This window comes from Malurus melanocephalus, unplaced genomic scaffold (assembly GCF_030028575.1).
Source record: "Malurus melanocephalus ecotype Western Australia unplaced genomic scaffold, MMel_1.1 scaffold_365, whole genome shotgun sequence".
Taxonomy (NCBI): domain Eukaryota; kingdom Metazoa; phylum Chordata; class Aves; order Passeriformes; family Maluridae; genus Malurus; species Malurus melanocephalus.
Genome location: NW_026623597.1, coordinates 77,725 through 102,925, shown reverse-complemented (window position 1 = coordinate 102,925; position 25,201 = coordinate 77,725). Strand labels below are relative to the sequence as shown.

Here is a 25,201-nt window from a genome sequence, read left to right as displayed (position 1 = left end):
ACAAACCCAAACCCCAAGGACAAATATCTCAACCGGTTGCAACTTCTCCGCTGGCCCGGAGGGGGGAGCGCGGGGGAGGGCAGGGAGTAATGCGAGCTCGCCCCAGCCCGGGGCAGCGCCGGCTGCGGGACGAGGCGAGCCGCACACCGCATCGCATCGCATCGCATCGCCGGGGCCGGGCGGCCGTAGCTGCTCCGCCCCCGCGGCGGGGCGCTGGGTCCGGCGGCCGGGCGAGGCACGCAGCTGCCGCGCCGCAAACTTGGAGCGAGCGGAGCGGAGCGGAGCGCGGGCAGCTCGGCGGGGCTGCGGCCATGGCGGCGTGAGGCGGGGAGCGGGATCGGCGCGGCGCGGAGCCCCCGCCCGCCGCCCGCCTGCGGGGAGCAGCTCCAGGTAACCCTGCCGACCCCTCTCCTCTTCCCTCCCCTCCTCGCCGGGCTCGGGCTGCGGGCGGCGGCGCTTTCGGAGCGCCGCGGGCATCGCGCCTTCCCGGCCGCCCTGTCCGGCACCGGGGCCGCCTCGCTGGGCTCCGCGGAGCTGCGCCCCTGCCTCCGCCGGGCGCCCCGGGGGGCTCGGAGCCGGGCGGGCTGGGGTCCGGGCGGGCGCAGCTGCACGGTGCCGGCAGGGGGAGCCGGCGGCGAGGCGGAGCGGCGCGGCCGCGGGGGACCGGTGGCGGGGAGCGCTGCCGGCGCTCGGAGCCCTTCTCGGGCATTGCCCGGCCCCACCCCCGAAAGTCCACCGTGCCTTTCAGAACGGGCGGCCGTTCTCCCCGAATACGGTGGTGTTTGCTGGGGAGCAGCAAAAACAGACGGGCAGGCAGCCGCACCTCCGGGGGGGCTGGAAGCCGGACAGCGGGTGCTCCGCGCAGTGGGACCCCCGCACCGCCTTTGGGGTCGCGCCTGCGGGAGCACATTCTCACCCCGGAGAGTGAGGTGCGTTGCTGTCGCTGAGCCCCGGCTGCGGAGAGGCAGCCGCTGGCTCCGAAACGTTTCGGAGSGGTTTTGTCACACTTCAGCAAGTGAAGTTTGCTCAGGCTCATCTTTTGGTGAGAGCAGAAGTGGCGTGAAAGGCACGGGCAGTTGTCTGAGAAACGGAGTTTTTCAGTGCGATGTTCGCGTATGAACCCCCGATGTACTTTTATTCTCGCTGTTATTTAACTGGACTGTCTTCGGTTTGTGGTGTGGCTGTATTTCGGCACTTTCTGAATTGTGGAGTTTGAGTTTACCATTCCGCAACGATGCAGATGGAAACACCTCGGTCAGTTGTATAAATCTACCATTCTGTGAGGATTGCTTACCGGATCAATGACAACTATTAGGGTTTGTTGTATCATTCCAGATGCTGAGTGTGCATTGTAGASTGACAAGCGATAATCTGCCTGGGATTATTCCTGGGGGGCAGCTGGAGTTAGGGGGAGCTGTCAGTGCATCTGTTCCTTCAGCAGACGGGTCTATTGGCAGGAGAGGTTTGTGCATGCAGACACACGCAGCCTTGGGAAGATGGTTAGAATTTGCAAGATTGCAACTAAGAAAAATATCCTAAAACTAAAACATGTTGTTAAAGTTATAGTGATAGCATGTTCCGGCAGCCCTAAGGTAGTGCATCTGAAGATCGTATTTTCTGAAAGCTGGCTWACCACTCTTGGTTTGAATTTCGGTGTAAAAAGCTTATTTGATGCTAGCCCAGCCTGGAGTGCTGTAAAATAGATCTTTTTTTCATAGTGGAAATTGCACTCAAATCTTACTTCTAGCAGTTTGAGCATCTCCTGGCTGTTATATAAGGCTGACTCAGTTTAGTAAAGTTTGACTTATTAAGAATTGTTGAACTTGGTGATGTCATATACATGACACATACTCAATCAAAAGTCTATTGCTGCCTTGAAAAGTTGAGGTATGGCCTTGGGTACTTTGCTTAGTCTGGTGAAAGATTTTGGTAGATTTCCGGATTTTGTGCTGTGTTCCCACTTTCCAGCAGGTACTGAAAATATAACTTTATTATGTTTACTGATGAATTCGTCTCATTTTCTCATTTTAATGCTGAACAGCTGTGAGGAGTCCTGCTGAGAGCTAAGGTTTTGCTCTGGAGTGTGGCAGTTTACTTCTCTGTTCGAGAGGTTGTTTTGAATTAAGTAGTGGAAACACTTGCTTCTAAGTGGCACTGCTTATTCCTTGGGATGTTGTAACAGATTTGTTTTGGTTGGCAAAGCTGAAGGCATTAATATCTGAATTGTCTTATTTCTTTTAATCTTTAACTATGCTGTTTTCATAAAATACTCACATGTAGTAGGAGTGCCTGTGCACTTTGTAATGATCCATAAACATGGTTGTAGCAGGTTTGTTGTACTCATTTTCTGTTGGGTAAAGATGCAGAGGGTGGTAACTGTCTATTACTGCTGTTTTCAGAAGAGTTGTGTGGTCGTTTATTTTTCACTTTCATTTCACCCTGCTACTGAGGGAAACCATGTGGATTCTGATTTCTGTTGATATAGTCTTGCACAAATACAGGATTTTCAATGAATGAAGTTCATTACTTTTCAGGGAGTAACTCTACACTACAATCTATGAACTGTAGAAATACAACATAAGTCTCCTGCAAATTTTGGCTTTTGTGTTGGAGGTTGCGTGCAGGAATTCAGCCAAGGGAGCAGCTGAGCTCCTGGGGTGAGCAGGAGCAGACAGACCCGTTTCTGCCCTCTGGTCTGCAACAGCTTTATCAGCAGTGTTGGCTGGGTCTGATTTCTGTGCTGTGGGACACGTAAGTGGGTAGCTGATACTACTATCAGTTGATAGTAGGTGTGTACTAGCAGTACTATTTGTTGATAGYGGGGAGGAGGGTGTGTGAAATCTGATACTGTGCTGCTTAATCTGAAGCAGTATCTAGTAATTGGTTAATGTATTGCGGTGATAGACTTCTGAATAGCAGTGAAATATGATTTAGCTTTCGATTTAACATCTGGTTTATAAAATTTTGATATGCTCTTGATGTTTGGAAATGTATGTTCTGAAGTTACTATGGCTCCTGAGATGAGTCGGTATTGCTATTGCTGTAATTAGAGGAAGCAGCATTGAGGAGCTTCTCCTTTTCTGTAACATCATTTTATGCAAATGTTTAATGGGCATTCTTGTCAATGCAGAGTTCTCCAGATTATTGCTAATCACCCTGTTTCTCTTTATTATCATCCTTTTATCCTCTTTGGCATGTGCATACATTCCTGTTTGGAAACAGTGTTAAGTTACAGCCTGTATGTTCATTCTGTCCTAATGTGTTTTGCAAAGCTGTAGCTGAGTCAAAAGAATGAGTCGTTGGTGTTTTCAGTTTTGTTATTGTTTTGTTGTTTTGTTTTGTTATTTTGTTTTGTTCATGTCAGACACTATAAACATTTTTCAAACTGACCCTTTTGAGGTATGTTTGCCAGCTATTGGCTGGATTTAATTTCCAGGCTGCAGCACTGCAGCTGTGACCCGTGAAAGGCAGGTGGCACTCTGCTATCTGCAGTTCTCWCAGACACCTGGGGAATGCCACAGCYCGAGCTGTGCACTTCAGGTACAGTCTGCTGGTAAATCTTTGTTGCTAAAATGGCAAATTGTTCTTTTTTTTTTTTAAAGTTATTTTCCTTTGTAATATGTCTTATGATTTATTTAAGAAATTTGCCAGTTTGCGTCTAACTATTTAAGAAATTTGCCAGTTTGCATCTAACTATTTAAGAAATTTGCCAGTTTGCATCCAACTATAGCACGTTTGCTTAACATTTGTCAGGAAGGTAGCAAATGTAAACAAAGTTAATGATCCCCAAACTGCACTCTAATTAGTGTCCCCTTGAGTTTTTGTTGGAATGTATATTCCGTAGTATGAAGCATGCAAATCTTTTGTCATTTAGTGGATTTGTTCATGCATCTATTCTCAAATTTGTGTTTTCCCTTGGGTACACAGCAAGCCTGTCATCTGCWGTGTACTATCAACTCTTTATCTCCATGTATATTAATAAAATTAAATTCCATTYGGGGAGATTGATTTTGGAAGAAATTTCCTGGTGTGCCAGTATATATTGGAAAGTCAGGCAACTTCACGAAAGAGATGATGGTTGATAGTAGCAGAAAACTGGAGTTGATATGTAGTCCACATTGAGGCCTTGGCAGTGAAACTCTTGAGTTTAACTCAGCTGTTGAAACTTATCTTTTCAAATATTATCCTTTCTTTGCAAACAGTTTGAATGATTTGTTCAGAAAGTTTAAATGCCATGTAGCTGCACTATCATTTCCAGACTTATCTCCAATTAGCTTATCTGTGTTATGAAATTTCTTGCATGGTAGCCAGTGAATATAACTTTTCATTCCTTTTCGATTCTTTTTAAAAATCAGCATATATCCTTGAACTCCAGTATGCCTTAGAATTGTTGGATTTAATTTCTGACAGAACTGGTCAATCTTTTCATAGCTACCAGGCTCAGGTAATGGTGATTAGTTTAATTTAGGGGATATTGATTGAGCAGTTCTAAATCTTTGGCATGTAATATTCTGATTTTTTAATCTCTTGCTAGATGAATAGCAGCATGCATCCATTTAGCAGTATTTGTTTGGTTTAGGAGATGCCTCAGAGAAATTTTAGCTTTGAAAATGCTGAAATGGAGCCTGTTACTCTACTCTCTCTCTGTTGTACTKGGATGCGTTCTTAGGCGTCATTAATACATGTGATCACTGAATTAGGAAACATGTGATGGMTACAGGATTGACTTATAATGTGAATTGGGTGGGCTGCAGAAATGGGAGATTTTTCCACTTCTTTTCCCCACTTCTCTCCAAATTTCAGAAYTGAACTGCTTTCTTTGGTGCTGTTGTCCTTTTCTGACTTTCTAGTCTAGYTGGAAACCCAGAGTGCTATTGAAATGTGCTTTCTGGTTAGACTTAGGCCTAACTGGGAATCAGGAATGCTAAATATAGAGTTAACTACAAGGCCTCTGTAGYGAGGGAGAGAATATTTTAATAATTTTGGGCCCTGTTCTTCTGACCTCACAGTCATCTTATTGCTGAATCAGTTATTTCAGTTACTGGTGAACTCTACAGACAAAGGCATGTAAATGAGTATTTGTTTGTAGTTTTAGAAGTTATTAAGCAGTTGTTCTTCACTGTGTTTTATTAAGCATAAAGTCACTAGAGAAATTTCTGTTGTMTTTTCTTTTTACTGTCCATGCATGTTTTTTCACCATCTGTGTCATTTCAGTGACCTGCTTTCACTGGAAGCCCACTAACATTCGCATTGGCAAACTCTGCTAGTTAWGATGGGCACCCTGGAAGCATGGATGAAATGACCTTGATATGGGAGAAAATTTTTGGGATGAAACTCTTTCTGTTGACCTTGTCTGCCAGTGAAATCACTGAGTACTTGAAGGAAAACTCCTGGCCTTACCAGTTATGGGAGGATAAGTCATGTGTATTGCTTTGTGTCTCTCAAAGTCTGGTGAAGTTTTAGGGTTTTTTTTTACTAAGTCATAATCAAGATGAAGACTGTGAAAAGAGATTATCCACAGTCATTGAACTGGATATTTTGCTTAATATAAGTTCAGTTGTTGATGGCCTCTTCTTCTATATCCTTCTTGCTTTCTTATTCTGAGCTTTCATTAGGGCTATAAGGTTGTTCTCTTAGCTTTTTGTTATATAAACAATCAGTGTATATTCCAMATTTTGTCTACTCTCATGCTCCAGTGCTTGAGCATGTTTTTGCTTGCTGCTTTTTAAATCTAAGGAGTGATATTGAAATGTGTAGGGGACAGTATGTGCACAAAATTGTTSCTAGTATCTGATGTTATGTTACCCAATACTGCAAAACAGGACTAGCGGAGCCAAAAGATGGGATTTCAGCTTTGGACAGTTTTCTGACAGTGGTCTTCAAAGCATATCAGCCTGGGTTAGGTCAAGAGCCAAATGACTCTTAAGATCCTCCTCAGTAGCTCTGATGCTGAAGTTGCTAAAAGTGATGTTGGTTCTGTTGTTGACTGTTGCACTTGTTTTCTGACACTGTAAATCTGTGTCTTGGCTCTCTCTTGATAAAACACTTCAAWAAAACTCAACCAGCCAGAAAACCCCTTTGATTCCTGCCCTCTGCTAGCAACTTATTTTCCTGACCTGAAAGCCACGGTTTGCTGCGTTTCCCAAATGCAGGCAGATATAGGTGGAGGATGTTGTCCCATCAGAGAGCACTGTTGTAGTTTGTTGTCCTCCTTGGAAATTCTGGGACCATGTCAGTCAGTTGCCTTCTGGGTCCTTTTAGTTGTGCTGAGGTAGCTGTTCATGTGGCACCACAGTGGAAACAATATTGGGGAAATGATCATCTGAACATTGCCTTTGAGGTACCCATGGCCACTGACCACATAGCCCCATAGCCACTGGTCTCAGTGGAACTGCAGGCTGCGGAAGGAGGGGAGAGGAAGATTAAGTGTGCAGAATGAAAATCTGTATGGTCTCTCAAATAASAATGAAATTTGTGGGATTTTGCCTCGGTGGTTTAGAGTGTATCCAGACAGCTTTTCAAGAGGCAGCAAGCTCTCGTGTGGAGGCTGCAGATGGGCTGAGGTACTGCCTTGTTCAGCAGCACTGTGAACTCCTCTCCTGAGAAGTGAGGAACCTGAGAGGCAACGCCTCATTGCCCTGCCCTTGAGTGTGTCAGAAGTGGGGAAATTCAGGGTAATAACTTGTTAAATACTCAAGTTCAGTCTTCCAGAGCTTGTCTGCCAGACCTTACTCTACTGAAAAATGATAATGGATTCTGATAGGTGCTGTTGGAATTGATAGTACAATGCCTCAAAACCCTTCTACATTTATGTGCCAGGAGCATGAGTTCACATGTACAGTTCTAGAGACACACAAAAGGTGAAGTTGGTGTTTGTGGGAAGAAAATCTTCTCTTGATGCATATGGGTAGAAGTCCTAAAATGCTGCTACCCTGGGCCCTGGAGACTTGTCCAACTGATGTAATTCTGTTGTAAATCCTGGTCAGAGTTTACAGACTTTCTTGAATTGTCCAAGAATGTTGCTAGATTATCCAATTTATTTTCTGTTGCTTTCCTAAGTGCATAGTGTCAGACTCTTTACCTAAGCATTAGTTAAATCTTTGCTGTAGAAGACAAACCAGTGAAGCCTGGGCATCATCCTTTAATAGCTGGTTACAAAAAAAGTGTAGCTATCAACAACAGCAGAAGGAGAGACCTGGGCTCTAGAGCCATTGTTCTTCTTGCCCTTGTTGTCTCTTATTTTAAATTAAATGAATGCTCTGGGTGGAAGAACTTGATTTTTTTCTTTCAGTATTCTTTCTTTAAGTGAGTTTGCAAGTAGCTTTGATAAGAAAATTCAATTTTTGCTCACTTATCTATAACTGTCAGGGGAGATTGTTTTGCAAATTTATTTAAACTGAAGGCCAATGAGATCAGTATCGAATTGTGAAGAGAAATAATCTCAAACTAGAAGTAAACACTTGAATCTGATATTTAACTTGAGTCTTTATAGTTTTCTCTCAAACCCRTAATCATAAAGTGCTCTTAAAATAACTCGAACAAACGTTATTTTTCTTAGAGTACCCYTGTGAACTCATTGCTGGCAATGGCTATCTGCCTCTTGGGAAAAGGACAYGTTAGTCTTTTTATAGGATGTCTGTTGACAAAGCCTGTCCTTCAGCTTCACTTGTAGAGCTGCTGTGTTGTAATTGTTTCTTTTTACCAGAAGGCTAAAAAAAGAACTAATCTGTTGCGGAGGCGTCTCACTAATATTTAAATAAAAGGAGATACAAGAGTTATTTAACTGGAATTACAGGGAGCTCTGTTTGTTTGTGAGGAGCAATTCATGTGCTTAACTTACCTTTCAGATTTACTGTGAATTCTRTATAATTCTGAATACTAATTAATWAGAGAACTATGTAACTTGTAGCCAAAGAACWMTAATTCCTTTATTTGCTAMAAGGTATAAATAGTAAAAAGTTTTGATAGTTTTTATAGTCATGCTTGATTTGTGTAGTATCATTGAGCATCCAGACTTGTGCACCTCTGAAATATATAATCAATATCTCTCTCAAGTGTGTAATTATTGGCTTGTTGCACAATGGATAACAAATCCAATTTTTCTGGACAACATTTACATCTTGGTCCAGGAACTCATTGACAGAAAAAGCTGCTACATCAATTWTCCACTAGCCAGTTTTTCTGGGGATATACTTAGCTATTCAGAAATGAATGGAAATACAACATCCTTGCCCCATGGCCTCTGTGGAKGGAATAATTTTTGTCTGGTATGATCATTCCACTGTAGCTCAGCATAGGAGGTGAAGGATGCAAATCAACATGCAGAATCCCTGAAATGTTAAGATACTTCTCATTTTTCTGGCAGTAAAATTTTCATATTCACAGTCCTATAGAAGAGTTCCTTTAGTCTCTGTAGTTTGTGTGTAGTCTGAACTATATTTTCTTTAAACCTTCCTTACTTAAAGTCCTACTTCAATAACTCCTGAAAGATTTACTGCTAGCTCTTGCCAAGTTTCCAATGTTGCCAGAGCTGTTGGAATGAGTCCAGAGGGGAACAGAGCTGGAGTACCTCTCGTGTGAGGGCTAAGAGAGTTGGAGCTGTTCAGCCTGGAGAAGAGAACGCTCTGGGGAGACCTTGTGGCACCTCACAGTACCTGAAGGGGGACTACAGGAAAGCTGAAGGGATTGCACGAGGGCATGTAGCAACAGGACCAGGGGTAATGGCCTTAGGCTGAAGGAGGGCAGGTTTGGATTAGATATTAGGAAGAAATTCTTTACTGTGAGTGAGGGTGGTGAGGCACTAGAAGAGATTGCCCAGAAAGGTTGTGAACTCCCACTMCCTGGAGGTGTTCAAGACCAGTCTGGATGGGGCTCTGAGTAACCTGGTCTAGTGGAAGGTTCTCTGCCCATGGCAGGGGGTTTGGAAGTAGATGATCGTAGATTGTAAGGAGATTGAAAGGAGGTTGTAGCAAGGTGGAGGCTGGACTTTTGTCCCAGGAAACTAGCAATAGGACAAGAGGGAATGGCCTTAAGATGTGCCAGGGCAGGCTCAGGCCAGATATCAGGAAGAATTTCTTCACTGAAAGAGTGCTTAGGGATTGGAATGGACTGTCCAGGGAAGTGGAGTCACAGTTTCTGGAAGTGCTGAAGATTCGTGGCACTTAGTGCTGTGGTTTAGTAGAAAATGTGRTGTTTGGTCAAGGATTGGACTTGATACTCTTTTCCAGCCTTAWTGATTCTATGATCTTTAARGTCCTTTCCAATCCTAATCATTCCATGACTTAATGATTCTGATGTCTTTTGCAGTGTGGCATAGAGTAGGCTGGAGACRCGAGTTAATTGCTTTCCTCTGGCATTTCTGTTGGCTGGGAGCCACCTGTGATCTGCAGGTGACACGTTCAGTTTGCTCAAGGTTCTGAACCATTGAAGGRAAATGAAGCATAATACTGTATCTGTATAGTAAAATTACAGTGTTGATAGATCCTTTAGCAATGTGTGAYACTTTATATGAATTAAATGAAGGCTGTGATAGACAGAACTCATTTGAGCAATAATTTCTGYGTAGAAATTGTTCAGTAGGGCTCAGTGACCAGAATTATTCTGGCTAGATAACTGGTCCGTAGTAATGCTCCTTCCTGATAGTGAAATTTATCTATATTTAAAATATTCATATTATTAGTAAAATATGTGTRTGACACTTGTGATTTCTTAAAGAACTCTTTGCACACAGTATTTATAAATGCTTCCTGGTTCACTCCACACATGGTCAAACTTACCTTGCTGTTCTCATACACATATATAGGGGTGCTTGCTTGGGGGTAGGCCTTTTTCCCCCCCTTTCTGCACACATGCATGCATCACACACATTTTTACAGTCTATTCCAGTTTGTCAAGCAGTGGCACTGGCCAGATAACAGATAATAATCTAYTTGTTTTGTCCAAATGCTGCTGTGCTATCCCACCAGGTAGTAGTGGAAGGACAGAGAGGCCTTTCTGCTGGGAAGAACTTACCAGCTTCAGCCCAATGGTTAGTAGTGTACAATTGTGTTTCAATTCACTTTTCTGAAGACAAATTGAATTGAAAAAGAGATCAGGACACTGCTCTGATAGTGGGTGGTTTAGAGTTCTGAAGATCCCATCTCTTTGAAGAACAAAGAAATATTTGTATCAAATATTGATTATGTGTAATATCTAAAATTCATAAACTTCTTAACTTTGTTCTGGCAAGCTGGACTGCAGGGATAAATGCAGCAGCCTTTGCTGGAGAGTGAAAAAAATGAATAAAAGAAATGTAATTTGAATTAATCTTTCATGATTAGTAGGATCTTTTAAAGGCAGATGTGATTAAGTGATTTGACTGGATTCAGAAAATGTGATTGAATCAGAATAATTTCTGTAAATTACAAAGTTATGTTAATTTAGATGAACCAGAAACATGGAGAGACCAATTGAACTGCACTAATGTGCACAGACACTTGAGGTTTTAATACACTTTTCTGAAAGCTAATGAACTCTTTGTAAGGGCAAATGTTTCTCCATAGTTTGGCTCTGACTTGATGGTATAGCTTGCCATGCAGTCTTACTAAAGGCTGAGATTAAGTCTATGTATTCTGCAAGACTTTAGTGCAGCTATGTTTTAATTTTTAAATTCTTCAGGTTCTGCTTCCTCAAGCTGCATCTGTAGTTCTGAAAGTGGCATCAATAGTTTCTAATATGTTATTTCAGGTAATGTACAGTAGTATGTTCCTTTTGTAGGGCTCTTAATTAAAGGTTAGGTTGCTTAATGTTAATAAAGAGGAGTGGAATATTGAGGGTTGACATTTATCATTGTTTCATGTTAAAAAGAATTGGAAATACAAATTCTACACSGTTTGTTATCTGTGTTTCAGCTTAGCAATGCTAATAAAATGAGCTCTTATGCTCTGTTGAGTTGCTTTTTGCTGTGTGTACATTTGAAGGCAAAGCCAAATCAGAACTATTCCTTGCTTTACTGTTGTAATTTGGCTCAGTTCTGCTAGATCTGTCCTGTGCAGGACAATGCCTAAGGCATTAGGCAGGCTGGGGTACTGCTGCATTCTGCTTCTGGGTTTAATACTTGTAAATGTATTAATGAACAAAGGATTCTCTAGCATACTGGTGTAGTTAGCTGATCCCTCTCTGCCTAATCCATCCACGATAAGGAACTGTTGTGAATTTTGTAACTGGGTGGAATTATTCTTTTTTGCTTTCCCTCTGTGGCAAGTCAGCCAAGATGGTGTCCCAGCAGGTGAAATTGTGTCAGTGAGCAAGCCAAGGTTGCCATCATGTCCAAATGTCCTCTTACTGCTATCACATCTAAGACACGCAGGTCACCTTTCCTTCATTCCTGTAGCCCAGGCTGAGTGCASTGCTGTCACTGAACTCTGAGCAAGCAGGGGGCTTGGGCTGGCAGGAGTCTGCTGGCACTCACAGAGCTGTCAGCKTTTTTCCTGTTKCTTTGTGTCCTGAAGCTCAGGACAGAGAAGGGCAGCTGCTGTTGCGTAGGTGGGTGCGTTTTTCCTTTTTTCTTTTTTTTTTTTTTTTAAATGCATCATTCAAGGAGCAAAGATAATGATGTAGGTGGTGGGCAAGAGGGAAGAAACAGCTGGTAGAAGTAAGAGATGGGATAGGATGTTTTGGATGAGTGGGAATGGAAGGCTTCAGAGGAAACCACATCCTGCGTACTGTAGGAGAGCTATGTGGTGGGAGCTAGTGGATGGCCAATTGCAAAACTGGGAAAGCCTTTATTCCTCTTCTCCAGCATGACACCCTTGGCACCCCAGTCTAGGGCACAATGTTACCCTCTCAGTCTCACCGTGCCTGCTGCAGCATCAGAGTCCTTTTGGACTGRTCAAAAACCAAGGTTCCAGCTGACCATACCCACTGCTGCTGCACTGCTCAAATCCTTGCAGGTACACAATTAGCTAATGAATGCTTGACACAGAGTTTCTCACACACAACTGTGTGAWACTTGATGGCTGTATTAATGTAAATAATTGGCAGGCTGGAGGAGTTGCTTTTTAATAGAAACTACAGAAACTGAATTCCAAGTTGGAAAACTGGGTCAGGCTAATTGAAGTAATGTCACCAGCTCTGAGGGTGGACACTGTTCTCATTTGCATGTTGAAGGTCTGTGGATCTACATGGTTTTCAGCTGTTCTCCATGTATGAACTTTCCATGTACCTTGTTTTTTATTTCTTTGGTGAATCAGTGGGATTCTTTCTAGTAGAAGTCTACTATGTATGATATACTATAGATGTGTCATGGAGATAAACAAGTTAATTTTTCAAACTTAAAAACTGCATCCTGATTTCAGGAAGAGATCACCAAAGCCATCCCATAAATTAAAGCATGTAATCAGTGTGAAATTATAACCTTGATTTTATCTTGGACAGAGATCTTTAGTTTAGTGTGATTACTTCATAATCTAGAGCCAGACACTTTACTATCCACCTTTTATTTCGTAAAAAAATTAAAAAAAAAAAATACAAAAGCAATCAAAAAGCCAACCTTTTCATTTGTCTGGGGACTTATAATCATCAGAAGACGTATGAAACATTACAGTTTAGTTTGGTATGGGAACACCGTTGAAATAGGTTGGAATAGCACAGTGGACTTCTGCCTGAGTTCTATTTATTATGGTGAATATGGAACACAAAATATTTGCTTAAATTGTCTGCAATACAAAGTGTGCTCTGAGATAATAGTAAAAAAATTCAATACAGCTTCTTTATTCCACTGTCAGCACATCCATACCTTTTTTTCCCCTGTGTCTTTAAATATCTTCTTGAAAACCTTTCAGAGGTAGTTTTATTAACTTAACATAGTGCAGATGTCGCTAGCTTGAGAAATAAGTCACAATGAGTTGTAGTGTTGTGTCAAAAATATCATTAAGAGGCTTAGAATGAGGAGAGCAATTAATGAACAGTCTTCCCTACGAACAAATGTCAGAGACTCCTCCAGGGCTAAGCTGCTTCTGTGCCGTATTCGTTAATTGCTCCTTTGCACAAAGTTGGTGTTGATGGTTTAATTAAGCATACCTGAGAAAATCCACAAAAGCAGATCAGAAGTATTAGAATGAGAAATCTGCTTTTAATTTAATAGATAAAGACTTTTTCATTCTCAGTGGGTTTTATGCTTCATGTAACTGTTTCTGGCTGACATTTCTTCCTGACTACTGCGTTGTCCTCACTGGAGAGTGGCAGAAGRCATGGTTTGCTTCAGGATGCATGCCAAATACCATGCTCATATTTAAGTCTCTAATATTAAAAATGTATTAAATCTGTCATAATGGAAGACATCTCTCAGAACAGTCTTAGTCTACCTGTTGAGAAATGGCAGGAAAGGGAAGAAACACATGTGARAAGAAAAGCAGAAATCTTAGACTGGTAAAGCTCATTTCAAACTTGCTGACCCTGTACCCTGGTTAAAAATACCTCCTTGGGAAAATASAGAGCAGCTCTGTAGTGAAAATTTTTATGTAAATCTGGATTGTTCATTGTATTTGGTGGTTTACAGGTCTAAATTGAAACTTGATTAATGGTGGCCCCCAAAATCCATGTTATTATGTGAAATACAGTAATACATGTATCAGCATGGGGTTTTGGTTACATTTTGTATTCTATTTTGCCACTCAGTAAGACAGAGGCAAGCATAGTCCATATAGTATAGACACTTGGGAAAGTCTCCCTAAAGGTGAAGGATATTTCTGGATGTTTTTTTCTGTGCATTGAAATGAAAATTATTATTTTATATTTTGATCAGAGGCTTCAAGGGAGGGGGGGAAGTCTTTCAGTTATATTCAGTTATACTGCTTTTACTTTGGTTTTATTCACGAGTCCTATTGTGCAAAGTCAATCAGAATATGAAGAACAGTTTGGTGAAAGAATTCATAGTTTGCAGTTTTGAGCCAAGTGGTAACTGGAAGCTTTAATAGCCTTTCARTACCACTTCAGAAATGGAGATGTGCCATTGGACAGACATGTCAGAACTCAATMAAAATAGCATATCCCACAGTGGGCATTCATCCAGAAATCTAAAATTAGCATTGTATCCTGGATATAGTACTGCAGGTGGCCACAAGCACTAAATTGTATTCAGCACCCTCTGTTATTCAAGCAGGTCTTAACAGACTTGTTTTAAACATTTTACAGTTTTATGCAAGACTAACTTACTGCTGTTACTATTGTTCTTTATGTGACATCAAAATGTGAAACGTGTTTCCTAGGAATTAAAACAAAGCCTCAGCCAGAGATGTTTAACGTGGTTCTGCTTGAATGGAAGTCAGTGGCACAATTCCAGCTGACTTCAGCTGGGAGTATTAGTAGATCCTGACTTCTTTCTGATAATATATATAAACACACAGCCAGTTGGCAGGTTTGAGTGTGATTTATTTCACATTATRCTATTTTACTTGTAGCATTCCAGTAGAGTTTGGCCAAATAAGCTCGAAGAAAAGTTCTATCCCTGTATAAGGGGAATGTAAACCTTGAGGAGAAACAGAGCTCGGGTATTATGGTTTGATTAATTACTTGAATATTTATGCAAATTGCAGTAGGCTCTGATGAGTGTCATATGGGGAAAGTCTGTACTGACTTTTTCTTTCCATTATTCTGCCCTTTTCTTGCCATTTCTGGAACAATAGATGGACATAGGCTTTTTAATGTCTGTGAGCAGCAGGTTTCTTTAAAACCCACTGGAATGACCTGTAGCAATAAGATAGGATTTTTTAATGACATATTCACTGAGTACAGGTGTTAGTTATTGTGTTTGTTTTCAGATAGTGGTAACAAGAGCATATGTTTTTCACTTTTTCTGTAGATGTCTCTATGTGTGTGGGCAGGGTGTGGGAGAGAGATGACAAACACCTAGGAGATAGAATGTTTCCTTTACTTTTTTATATTTTAACTATATATGACCAAAWTTTTTTCAAGTTCAGAGTTTATTATTTAATATTTCAGAGGCTGTAAATAGACTTCTGACTTTTAAACATTACTTTTAACTAAGGTGAGAGACTGCTGTTTCATTGCTTTGGTCACGGGTTTGTTTTTTTTTTTTCCCAGCAATTCCTTGTCATATTGAATAGCTGTGAGTATTCCAACAGCTTCTTGAGTGATAAAAGAAATTCTTCATGCTTAATTTACGTGTCTGATATTTTCATTACTTTCACTTGTAAGAGTTTAGRTAATGCTGGGATATGTGTACAGAAGGGGACACAGCAGGTAGAGTGGATAAGGCAGGAGTGTAAATTCTCCAAAGATTTGTGGCAGAGGCTTGTTCTGTTTATTTTCCATAGTAGATTAGTGGTGAACTTCAGAACTGTGATGAGATTGAGCAGTACTTGTGCTTTGAAACCTGAGGGAGTAAAAAAAAAACCCCACATATAAAATGTTTATTAAAGGTAATTTTAAGTGATTGCAGATGCATCATGTCTGTATGGAAATAAAGGAGCTCTGTAAACCTAAACCCAGTGGCCTAAGCAAGTTTGCTTCATTGATTRTAAGTCTTTGCTACTGTGGGAAGAACAGTAAGTAATAAAAAAATGAAAAGTTTCAGGAAGAAAAGTAAGCTTTCGCCCAACAGAATAAATTTGGCATTAATGGGCCTATAATGTGATGTGGTGCCACAAGGATCTTGGTTTGTTTGCGTCTCAGAGGAGCAAATGTTGCAGCCATGGAAGTGACTGATGCTACATTTAGTTTGAAGCAGAAATGAGTTCTGCAGGTCTGGTTTGCTTTCCAAGAGAAGTTGATGTATGTGTGTAAATGCAAACAACAAAAAGAGCCTTTTAAGAAAGTATATGGTTTAGGATGAATTTTGGGGAAGCTGAATGCTATGTCATGAGATCTAATGGAGTTGTAGTTATTTTCATAGCATAATACCTATTTTCAAGCCATATAAATAAAGATTTAAAAAAAAATAGGCCTATGATGCCTTTCTCCTATCTAGGGGAGAAATTAACTTGTACATGCTGCTTGCTTTTGTAAATTAGTTCAGACTGCTTCAGTGGAAGGTGCTATATGGATAAATAGGTCAATTATATTCGAGTTCAGTGAACTTATTGAAAAATAATTTTAAAAAATTGAGTGCGAAGGAGCTACTGATACTCTGATAAAGAAAAATATCCCATGGTGTTTTAATGTTCTAACCTGGATAGCAGCATAAACAGTTGAAAAACACATTTAAGATAGAAGAATTCAGAAGAGTTTTGGTTCCTCCAGTCTCTCTTTTAATAAAATTCTGGTTATGCTCTGAGATTTAGGGAAAAAAAAAAACCCAACAAAAACAAAAGGAAACAACACCCTCTACCTCTTCCCTGAAAATGACCATTTTAGTGCTTATTTCAAGTACAATGGGTGTGCTGGCCCAGCTGGGTGCTAGTGAAAAGAAAACTCTTAAAGGCAGAGCTTGTTCATGGACTYTACTTTCCCTAAGTTTCTGTGCTTCTCAGTAAATGCACCCTGTGCACGCAAAGCATTTTTGAGTCAGCTCTCTGAACAACCACATCTATTGCTTAGATGTTTCATCTCTTTTTATAAGAAGGATTTAAACTTCACAGAAATAAATTATTCCCATATTGTTGCTAGTTTTAACACTAATTTTAGACAAAGTTGCTTTAGATATGGGGAGAAAAATTTCTCTATATTGTTTCGGTGACAACTGGAGACTTTTATGAGAAGTAGAAAATGTGACTAGTTCTTTGTGATATGACATTTTAGGACAGATTGACAAACAGCTTGAATGACATTTGAAATGTGAAATTTTCTAAAAGCTCACTGCCTTTGCTATATGTAAACACTGCTGGGAGAAAAACAAGCTTTGATTTAAAAAAGAAAAAAGATGAGGGAGAGAAGAGCAAGTTATGCTTTAAGCTATTTCCTTGTATGATTAACACCTGGACTGTCTTCAGAAAATGGCATGTCTTTCTGCTTTTATAATTTCAGAGTGGTTATTGTCTGAGCAGTAGGGTGCTTTTTTCTTTATCTGATGCCTTACTCAGTTCTTTGCAGCCTCCTGACTCAGTTAGGAAGCTAAAATTGCAGTTTTASCTATCAGACATAGAAATCATTAACAACATTTATTGACTCCTAAGCACTCTTCTGTTATCTTGATGCTGTCAGATCACCCTTGCCTGCTTTCTACAAAACATAATTGAAAACAATGAAATTTCTCAATTTTTCTGGACAGGTTACAGACTGGAGAAGATTTTTATCTGAGAAAACCTCATTCAAGATGAAGCTATAAGAAGCGGCATCTGCTAGCGGTAAGAACAGCTTTAACAAAGAAATCTCAACAAAAAAACCCTGTGTGCTTTTTCTGCTGTGTCCTTTGCGYTAATCTAAGAGATGTTTTGCAGAGGTCAGATAAGACAGTTGAAGTGGAAGTGAACAAAAATCCATTTACACTGACTTCAGATTTTTAGATTTCAGTAGCTCTAACTWCCTTGCATAGCTCAGTTCAGCTTTATAGCAACAATTAATGCTCTGGTTTTGATTCTTTAAATTTGATTTATGTATGAAACTCCTTCAACAGGGTAGGATAGATAGAATTGYAACTGCTTCAGGGTGAGGAAGTGAGCAAGGATAATTAAATGCAGCTTAAAGTAGTCTTATTTATCGAAGAACATTCTCCATGAGGAGTAATAGTATCCTGTCAACTAAGAAATGAAGAAACGGTAAAGAGAAGATAATTTAAATTAAAAAGAAAAAAAATACTTTAATAGACCAGAAAGTAGGATGCAAAGCGTAAAAGCTGAAAAGGAGGCATACTGTAAAAATGCTCCTTTTCATAATATGTTAGCAAGTCAACATAATTCTCTTATATTTCACTTTGTATTTGGAACCAAAGCTACACACGGATACATCTCGCTGGAAATGTGTGATTATTTTTAATTAGAACTTTGCAAGTTTTTTTGCATATTAAATACAACAAAGTAGTTAGTAATTTGATATATTAGAATGTTAGAAATAAGGTAAAAAGGAACTTAGATGRTTACAATTGTTAAATATTGACTTTGATGGTCTGGTCATGGTAAGTTCTCCCATCTTTTGGACTACAYGTGAAAACTGGGAGTAGTGACAAAAATCTGCTTTCTAATGGTGTGTAATARCATAAACTGGAGAAAGCCTTTGGCCTTCTTGATATGGATTATATCTGTTCTGAGGATGACATGGCTGGAACCCTCTTGTCCCCATTCCTTCCCCCCTTTAAGACAGGTGTTGATAAAATAAAATACTACCCCTGTTTGCTAAGCTTTGCTTCTTTTTGTCACCTTTGTGTGCTTTTTGTCTCATAGATTGTCCCTCCTCCATACATTTACCAGACAGTAACATCTTCTTAGTCCTGTAAAAGTCCTGTACCACAAGACACTGTGAGCTTAAAATGCTCATCAGATCTATGCATGTGAAGTGTATTATTTGTGTTGATCTGGAATCTTTCTTTATTATTATACTTTTTTGAATGCTCATTGTGTCATTCTGCCAAAGGAAAATAATTCTCCCCGCCATCTATTGTGTTTTGTTGAATTTAAGCAGGTTTTACCAAGTTCCTGTCAGGTAGCAGTGCTGTGGTTGTGTGTAGGTTAGATGCTAAAAATTGTGTGAGAAGGATAAAAGAAAGGTTGAGAGGAGTGGTCAGGAAGTAGCAGGGTGTTAGGAGATGGGTTTGGAGTGAGTTCAGAGTGAAGAGGMCGATCAGGATGCGTGGGAAACGGATATTTTGTTCTCAGACATCAGATGAGGAAGGCTGGTATCAATTTGTAGGGAGGGATGTGATGAAAAATGAGACTCTGATAACTGTTTGAAGGTTTGAAAGCAATCTTTGATGTGCTGTAAAATATATGTCTGGTGACATTTTCTAAAACCAAGGATGGCAATGCTGTCAACTCCATTTCAGTTGAGGTCTTCTAATTTTTTTAATGCTGCTACTCTGTGAATAACAGAGTACAGAAAGTAACACTTTGCTGAGCAGTAGAAGTGTTAAGGTTATGGGGTGCAKGGGGAAGGTGTTTGGGAYGTGCTGTAAATGTCACCTGGGGCTATGGTGTGGCACAGGAAGCTGTCTGCAGTTGGCTTCCCGGCTGCCAGGGGCCAGGAGCAGTGCGGGACTTCACAGAGAGCTGGTGGTGTTAGTGCTATAAATAGCTCTGAGGCACCATCCTGTTACAAAAAGAACTGAAGTGACCATCAGGCCATGCCCTCAGTGGGCTCTCCCTCCATCCCTCCTTGGGCAGAGGTTTCCCCTCAGCTTTGCCAGAGTGCTTTTCCAGGTACAAAGCACCAGGGTTCTGCCTGTGATGTCTCTGTCACTGAATGTGCATGGAGCACAAAGGTGGACGTACACTCAGTGTGAACTCAAATTTACTGTGAGAACACTGAATTCCAATCATTGTGGGGCACTGACAGTTAAATAAAGAAACAAAAATGCCTCAGCCTTGATAATTCAACYTGCTGCATTCATACCCATCATTTTGGTTGTATGGGAGGGAAAGAAGTCTTGCCCTGACATGAAGTGCCGGTGCAGCCAGACGCCAAACTGCAGCAGGTGTTGTCAAGGAGTGAAGGACCTGCAATTTGCAGGAWGGCTGCTTGGGAGGAGTAGAGGGATGTCTGCTTTTGAACAGCAGATTTGCCCCTACTTGCTGAAACTTTTTTKCTGGTGACTGTAGCTGCTCTTGGCCTCTTTGAAACATACAGAAGCTGGCTTGCTGTACCGTGGTGATTAGAAAATATTAATTTCGTTACACACGAAAATCCCTAATGAAAGTCCCTAATGAAAGGTTGACCATTTTCTGCCACTGGTAATTTCTAAACTTTTTTTTTTTGTAAATGTAATTGCTGTTATGATTACAGAATGCCAAATTGAGTTTGGGGACATATGCAATATTCTTTTACCACTAGTCTAGTCAAATAATTTTAAATGAGACAAAGAGCTCGTTGAACACCCAAATTGGTTTGTTTACTTCAGAAGCTTAACTGCATTAAAATCAAAGAGCTTTCATGGGCAGGGGGTAATCTGTGTCATTGCTGGACGCCATTAATCACCCCCTCGACTGAAGGCAACACTTTGGAAAAGTGACTTATAGATGATTGAATAACTTTACTCTCTACTCCACTAATGGTTCCCAGCAGGCTGCTAGCGTGCAATCACAAACATCTGTGCATTTGAAAGTTTCCACTTCCCCAAACAGAGACATATTTTACAAAGAAAAAAAAAGGGGGAAAAAAAAAAGTGAATTTGTTTTTGCATGAGTAGTCTTTTGTAGAAAGGTCTAATGGAAAATGCTCATGCTTTAACTCTTGTATGTTATAATATCATCTGAGTTTATCTTGAGATCTTTATGCTCTTGATGGYATTAGAAGATTTTTTTTGTTTTAATTTGTTTTTGTTGTTTTTGCTCCGTAGGATCTTTCTGACATTGGATATCCAATAGTGAAAGAAAATGTATTCTGCTTGCCTAGTAACTCATGGATGTTTTTGTTTTAACTGTGTTTGAAGTAAATGTAGCCACTTACCCCTAGACACTGCAGTGTGTGCATTACTTATTCAAARCTGACAGTTCAAACTCTTTGAGAAACAAGCTTAACAGAAGAGAGAACAAAAATCCTTTCTCCAGGCAGTCTGCTACTTCTAAAGCGGTCTCTTAGACAAACATTTAATTACCCAGGGAAAGAGCGCTGGGCTTTCACTGTGTTTCGTCTCTATGCAGTGTCACTGTGGTTCCTCACCACACCTGTCCCATAGGTRCATAGCTGTTGTCACCATCACAGATTCACTGACTGAAGATTTCTTGGGACTGAAACAGATCCTCCAGTCAACCACCCATSTTCAAACCATATTTGTTTTCATTTAGCCTCTTCTAGCACATTTTACAGAGTATCTCAACTCTGGAAACCTTTTACTCTTGAGGACCTCCAATATTTATTCTACATATCCTGTAGAGTGTTAATCCAAGACTGACATCTTAAAAACATGAGATGGRTTGTGCTGTTTCACAGTTCACTTTTCACTGTTCTTGCACTGGCTGAAAAGACCTCAGCTAAGAKGACTTGATAGGTAGGAAAAAAGGAAAAAAAACGATGATCCAAAGGAAAGGAGGAAGAATGCCTCCCTTATCGGTCAAAGATAATTGGTTCTGTACTGAATACGTGCTTTAAGTTATCTATGGGTGAGGATATGACAGGATTAATCAGTTTCATGAAGCAGTGAAAATTTACTGTGTAATTGAAAGGTGAAAGGTTTGCATCCCTTAATCACATTGGTGCTGGGGTAAGATAAAGATAGCCTTGAGTTAGAAGTCTAACAATTAATAATGAAAAGGAAAGTGAGATGAATTGTGTGTGTTCCTAACATGAATGGGACTCCTAGGTAAGTACCTGTTACTCCAGAATATGTTGTAACAAAAGGTTGATGTATAGTGGGAGAATAGGACACCTGAAGTTTCTGTTAAGTACCTCTGACAAAGCTAACTATGATTTTAGAAGGGCATCTTTGCCTATTCCAACATTTCTCTTGGGAGTGGGAAATGTTAGAAGGATTCAGAGTTCCCACTTTGCTATCAAGTGGGAAGGCACCTTTTCCATACTGTCTCAAATCACTTGTCCAGTTGCTTAGATGAGGCACCCTTTAAGTTGCCACCTAACAGGTCTTATGTCCCTGAAAATTCTTCCTATCAGGTTTTCTTTTTCTGTGAGCTTCTTATAGGTTTCATTTCTGTGGCCTGTGGTTTAAATGTACTCATCGCTGGTGTCTTGGACTGAGCACCCATGGGGTGATGTTCAATTCTGAGCAGAATATCTGAGTTTTGAACTCCCTGAATGTATTCTGGCATGTCATCTGAACTGGTAATTCCTATTATTGGTAAGAAAATGTTGTAAAAAAGCATGGCTGGCAGAGGGATCATTGTGTGYGATTTTTTTTGCCCACTGAACTCAAATGTTTTATCTGTACATGTGTTGCACTACCTGTTTCCTTTTCTTTAGATTCAGAAAATTACTTGATTATTATAAACTAATCCACAGTAAGACAGAACTGTCCCATGTACAAATCMTTCCCTGCAGAATTTCTGTAGCCAGAGGAACTTAAGCAGCTACAGTAGTGGTGAAGTGGCAAGGATTGCTCCAAATTTCTTTGCCAAAAGTGGATTTTGTTTGGCCTTCTGTCTGGCCRTACTGATGGTCCTGATCTTGTTAAATGCTTTCCACTGCCCACATTATTTTATATGTATATATTTGTGATATGCAAGAGAGGAGCTTTGTGTGTCAAGACCAGGAAAACGAGTTTTCATCCCATCAAGGCAGAATCGATAACAGGAGGATCATTAGCTGCTGGCACTTGTCCCAGAGCATAAGCTACAGTTGCTATTAAAAGAGTGTGACTGTAGATTAAACCTKTCCTTAGCATGAGCATCCAGTAGAACCTCATGAGGACAGCACATAAATCATATTTAGGTGTTAGAATATTTTTCCTTTATGAAATAAAGGAGAAGAAATCTTACTTGTTCTGTGTGCTTTTTTATCTCCCATCCCACCACTCCTAGAGCTTATGGGTAGTGTTGGATTATTCAGCTGCAAATGGTTTGTTCTGAATTTATCCCTATGATTCACAGTTTCATTAATTTTTTTCTTTTTCATTATTRGTGACTGAAACTTGGTTTATACCTGCTTTCTCTTCTGGATGATGGAGTCCCACCCTCTCTCATCCTTGCAGCAAAGTTAATTTAGGTTTTTTTTCCCCTGTCTTCTAAGTTGATAATCAAAAAGTACAATCATATGTTGTGTTCCTACCTAAATTTCTTCTGCATCCACCTTTGTTGACATAAGCATTAATAAAAAAATTTAATTCTCCCTTTTTTGTAGAAAATTTTCTAGCTGAAAACTGAACTCTGTAAAAGYAGGAGGGAAAGTAGCATGTGTGAGCAAAACCAAGCCTGGATATTTAAAAAGAAAATTCCCAAACTTATACCTCAACTAATTACTAAGCAATCTGAACTACATATAGATGGAGGGTTTGTATTTTGTGACAACATGTTTACAGTGTTCTGAACCCTTTGTCTTTGCTTGTTGTCTGGTTTAGGTGGGGCAGCAAACGCTGTTTGCAATCTTGCACTGTGGAAGTGGCCAGATTTCAACAGGTTTTATGTATYTCTGCTGAATTCCACACTTCAGTGATATTTTTAAAGCAGTTGGTTCATGTTGATACATGAGTCAGCTTCTGGTAAAGCAAAGGCCTGGAAGAAACAATTTTTTTTTCTGGAAACAGTACTTGTAAAAGACTGATTGAGGACTAAGGTACTAGTTAGTGCTTTTTAAGAATAATAAGCTAGTAAGAGCTGCCTTTTAATAAGATCAACTGTGTAAGCTACATTTACAATATAATCTGAAGAGTGTGTATGTTCCTAAATCACTGCTGATTGTTTTATACTTTTCATCCTCAGATGTGAATTTTGAAGTACAAATATCAGTATTTAATGCTCAGCACTAAGAGGAAAGTATGTATTTGGTCAGTAAATTGTGGAATTACAAAAGGAGTTTTGGATGGTCTGAGTTCACATGCCATACAAAGATAATAGGATTAACTTCATATGAAAATAATGGATGGTTTTGTCTGCTAAAGGACAAAGAGTAACTTCTAATCAAAACTACAATGGGATAATAATAAAGAAATTGATCAGACTTATTTTGATGGTGTTCAATTATTTGCAAAGCTATGCCACTTAAAAAAAAGGGTACAACTTTCCTAGGTGCATTAATATGATACAGCACTAGAGTTGTCTCCAGTGTTCACACTTACTCACACAAGTTTTGACTAGAAACTGTCCATTAATCATAGAATTGTAGAAAATCCTGAGCTGGACGGGACTCACAAGCGTCATCAGGTCCAACTCCTAATAATAACAGTATCCAGAGGTTTGTTTTGGTTTGTTTTTGGGTTTTTTTTTAATTGTTTTATTTTTGTTTTTTTGTTTTAAATTTTGCACTTTTGGGTTTTTTTTGGGTGGTACAGCTGGCAAAAAACCCCACAAACATTATTCAGCAGGGAACAATAAAATTTTTCAGGAACCTAAATATGCTGGTACAGAAAATGTAACACTTAACTTTTCATGTTGTGTTAAGTGCAGGGAGGTCCTTCTCACAGCATGGATAAGTGTCCAGGGTATTCTGGCCATTCTGCCTGACCTGGGAGCAGCGCTGCAGAGTGATCTGCACTTGTGATGCAAAGTGTTGAGCAGATCAGCTCAGTGTTGCAGCCACCACGGGCTGTGTGGAAAAGGAACGGAGCCCTTTTCCAGTGGGAGCTTGAGCCCTGGCTCTTGGGTTTATGCATGGAGATGTCAGGTTGGGTTTCCTGGCACTGAAGTTTCTTTCTGGCAACACTTCAGGCACTTTTCGTTTTCAGTCATGTAAATTGTGTGTGCATTGCAGAAAGATCAACTGTGGTATAAAAATGGAAAAAGAGATTAATATTTTCTGCCTTGCTAAAGAACAGGTAGTGGAAATGACAGACCTAGCTATTTTGTGCRATTCAGAATTGGGCTGTTATCATCTGGTTTGCATTAGAAACTGTGAATGAGACTGGTAAAAGAAGTGAGTGGAAGAAACTAGCATCAAAGCTAACTGCTTTCCCGTATCTTAAGGCAGAAATTAAAAAACTGACCTTTTTTTATGCTTGCAAGCTTAATTACAGCTTGACTAGTTTCCTTATAGAAAACAGATTTTCGGCCTTGGGATACTTTGGATTGTGGAAGATAGACTTCCAGAATAAAAACAACATGCTCAGGCATTTTTAAAAGTCTTTTTCCTAAGAATATGCAATAATTACTTTTTAGCTTCAAGACTTTAGGATAAAAATAGAGAAAGCAGTGAGTTGAAAGTTTTTTCTGCCCTGGCCAATGGGTTATTATTTGTTCTTCATATTTAACTGTAYAGAAGCAAATACATGGAGAGAAGTATTTTTTTCCCCAAAAAGYTTTGAAGGGGTGCTGTTCTTCGTTTCTGAGTGTGCTAGAAAAAGTGTTGCTCAGCTTCAAGCCTTGACTGTCATCTCTTTTAGCATGTATGGAAATATTCCCCAGCTTCCAGGAACAGACCTGTGAAATCTGTGAGATGAAGGCTGTCTTTTAACAAATGTAGTCCTGGTATTGGTTTGTGTACTTTTAAAGTTACATTTTGAGTGTAAGTTCTT

At 40.1% G+C, this 25,201-nt stretch overlaps 1 long non-coding RNA gene across 3 annotated transcripts in view; it reads left to right on the top strand.

Annotated features, from left to right (window-relative positions):
• Positions 1-235: 235 nt before the first annotated feature.
• The window catches only part of LOC130580827 (uncharacterized), a 96,076-nt gene continuing 71,110 nt past the window's right edge, over positions 236-25,201 (top strand). The window contains exons 1-2 of one of the 3 annotated variants that reach the window (XR_008966155.1): positions 236-390; positions 17,207-17,282. This is a non-coding gene — a long non-coding RNA (uncharacterized LOC130580827). Of the gene's footprint in view, positions 391-712; positions 930-1,950; positions 1,972-17,206; positions 17,283-25,201 lie in introns of those variants that run through there. The other 2 variants (XR_008966156.1, XR_008966157.1) reach the window with 2 other exon arrangements.